This window comes from Zeugodacus cucurbitae, chromosome 3, assembly GCF_028554725.1.
Source record: "Zeugodacus cucurbitae isolate PBARC_wt_2022May chromosome 3, idZeuCucr1.2, whole genome shotgun sequence".
Taxonomy (NCBI): Eukaryota; Metazoa; Arthropoda; class Insecta; order Diptera; family Tephritidae; genus Zeugodacus; species Zeugodacus cucurbitae.
The window spans coordinates 61,835,971-61,839,403 of record NC_071668.1 but is presented as its reverse complement, the minus strand read 5'-3'; positions in this window follow the sequence as shown (position 1 = coordinate 61,839,403).

The window sequence follows — 3,433 nt, the reverse complement described above, 5'->3', positions numbered from 1 at the left end:
TAACTAACCGACCTGTCAGCAGCCAACCAAAGCGCAGAAAAGTAGGCAATTACAATACAATTGTATTTATTTGATTACAATAGCTTTAGTCAGCTTGAAATTGCTTTGAGCTGCCATTTTTTTCTGTTCCATGGAAAAGCCATTGGACAGAAAGTAACTATAGTCGCTATTCATATCGAGATAAGTTGTGAAACTAAATGTTATATATTTCAATTGAACTGCCAATAAGGTCAAAGATTAATTAATCAGATCGGTAGTCGTAAATTTTATGACACTCATTATCTTAGGTATTAAGATATAATCAATATAGATTCATTAACTGACTTATTTTTTCGCTTCTAATTTAAATAGTATTTGGTTTGAGTAACCATAGCAAACGGAGAAAACAAAATATCATAAACAATCCAAAATAATTTTAAATTGATTATTTCATATTAGGTATATATGTACAGTGGAACTTCTCTAACTCGAATCACCATAATCCACAAAAAAACTTTGAGTTAGAGAGACTTCCGAGTTACAGAATGTAATTTGTATGAATTTTGACTTCTATTACCAATTCATTAGTTCGAATTATGGAGAACTCGAGTTAGAGCAGTTCGAGTTATGGAAGTTCAACTGTATTCGTATTCCTTTGGTGACAAGAAATTTAGTTAATCGGTAAAATTTACCGCTCAGCTCGTAAATCACCAATTCCCTAAATTAATGTCATTTTTATATTTTGGACCTTATATGTATATTAAATATTTTAAATAATTTTTTCTTCTGTTATAAGCACAGTTTCTGTTAAATTTTAAATTTATTTATCTCTCTCTCTCTCTCTTTCTACGTACAGTTACTTTGACTCAATTTCTTTTTCATTTTATGTATTTTCTCTTTATTTATCTATAATATGAAAAAATCAAATGTGGTTAGCTAGTTTCATTGCTTTTTTTATTTGTCTCAGACTATTTTTTACCTGCATTCACCTTGCCTGCAAGAAAGGATATAATATTTATTAATTAATTTGATGTTAACTTCTGTAATACTGAAGGTTTACGATGTACTTAGGTATGATAAATAATTACTTTTGAAAAAAAGAAACGAGAAAATTGTCATGAACTTTTTATCTTCTAATCGCTTCCCAAAGCTTCATAAGTTTTCAAATTTTGATCATTCTGCTGAGGCCAATTGATGACCGCAGGAGCATGAAATAATTAAATTTACTCTGATTTTATAAAATTCTTCTCCTTAAGATGAGTACTTTTCAGTACTTTTAAAGTGATAAATTCACAAGGGAGCATTCATGTACATTCATACATTTCCGTATAAAAATACTGTATCTATGCTACTGTAAGATGCCCACATTAGCGCGGCATAGAAACGGAAGTAATTTATAGACGCAATAGCGCACGCAAGCCAGAGGCAAGCAATTCACAGCATACATATGTATATATGTACAAGCATACTTTACTAAAATGTGGCACCTTAAACGCTGTTGCCATGTAAGCAACTAAAATTTGTGGTTCACGCCCACTTGACACCAACATAGTATATTACCTAACACTTCTAGCTCTAAGCTATTGCACCCTGAGTGCGCAACTAAATCACCTACATACACATAGCACCGCGTTACCCTGCGGAATATTGACACACATAAATGAACGCGTCACTGTGTACACACACACACACACACTTTTTCTCGTAACTTTTTACAGCGCTGTAAAATTTACTTATTCCCTTGCATACTTTTGAGCGCTGAACCCTCTGTATTTATTACCATCCTCATGAATCATTTTTGCTTCATCACGTGTAGTCGAGTCACGCCACTATTGAGTCGAGTTCATTTGATTCTTAGTTTGTGATATCAACACTTCGCTCTATTAATTGTATAATTGCAGTTACTTAGAACAGATCTTTTACTTTCAGCCCGCTGGTGACTTAAGGTGTTTCGTATCATTTGTTATTATATATCCCCATACACTTTATTCGGGAGGGCACAAATTCATCACTACTACTTTTTGACTCGTGAACGCATTCGCTTTTGTTTGATATACATAAACACTCGTATACAATTCCATTTCCTTCACTGAACAGCACGTATAAATATAGTTCCTCTGTTAGCTTATTTATTTATTCACCATCAATGTCACACACAAATCAAAATTTCCATTTGGCTTTTCGTGATTGTCTCCGCCGGTGACAGAAGGCGCTTCGTAATCATAGTGAATGTCATCATCGTCAACAGAAATGTGTCACATGCGACAGCTCATTCACTTACTTAACTTGTCAGACCTTGCCATCCATTTTCGACACACTTATACACTGCATTTATCAACAAATAGTTTAACATAGTCCTTCGCCTTTATTGTTTGCTTCGCAATATTTCTGTTGCAGCAGAAAGCAACAAAGCATTTAGTTTACTTCAAATTAAAAATTTTCTAAGGGTGTTGCGAAGCACCCCGAAAACAATCAAAAAGGAGTTTACGAAAAATGGAATGACAAGTTTGAATCATGTGCGGCTGCCATACGGTTGATTTCAAGTAAGATAGCAAAGATAAGGTTTAAGGAATTTGTATAAATATGTATACATATATACATATAGTATGTACTTAATATAATACCTTACTTGAGAAAGGTTCTACGTAAGGATTCACCAGTCGTTCGGTGATCAATGCTGGTTAGGGTAGATTTAAAGATCAAAGAAAAAAATTAAATTTAATTATTTTAAAATATTTAAAAGACATAGAAACGCCTGTTTCTCTGTATGGTATATACACGTATACATTTATGTACATATAACTGCACCGCAAATGAATTTAAATGGCTTTTGTGTTAGCAACAGTTTAATATGCCAAATTGTATACCGAATAACGACCGCAGCAATTATTGCAACAACACATTAACTAACCGACCTGTCGGCAGCCAACCAAAGCGCTGAAAAGTAGGCAATTACAATACAATTGTATTTATTTGATTACAATAGCTTTAGACAGCTTGGCATTGCTTTGAGCTGCCATTTGTTTCTGTTCCATGGAAAAGCTATTGGACAGAAAGTAACTATAGTCGTTATTCATTTCGAGATAAGTTGTGAAACTAAATGTTATATATTTCAATTGATCTGTCAATAAGGTCAAAGATTAATTAATCAGATCGGTAGTCGTAAATTCTATGACACTCATTATCTTAGGTATTAAGTTATAATCAAAATAGATCCGTTAACTGACTTATTTTTTCGCTTCTAATTTAAATAGTATATGGTTTGAGTAACCATAGCAACCGGAGAAAACAAAATATTATAAACAATCCAAAAAATTTTAACTCGAATCACCATAATCCACAAAAACCTTCGAGTTAGAGAGACTTCCGGGTTACAGAATGTAATTTGTATGAATTTTGACTTCTATTGCCAATTCATTAGTTCGAATTATCGAGAACTTCGAGTTAGAGCAGT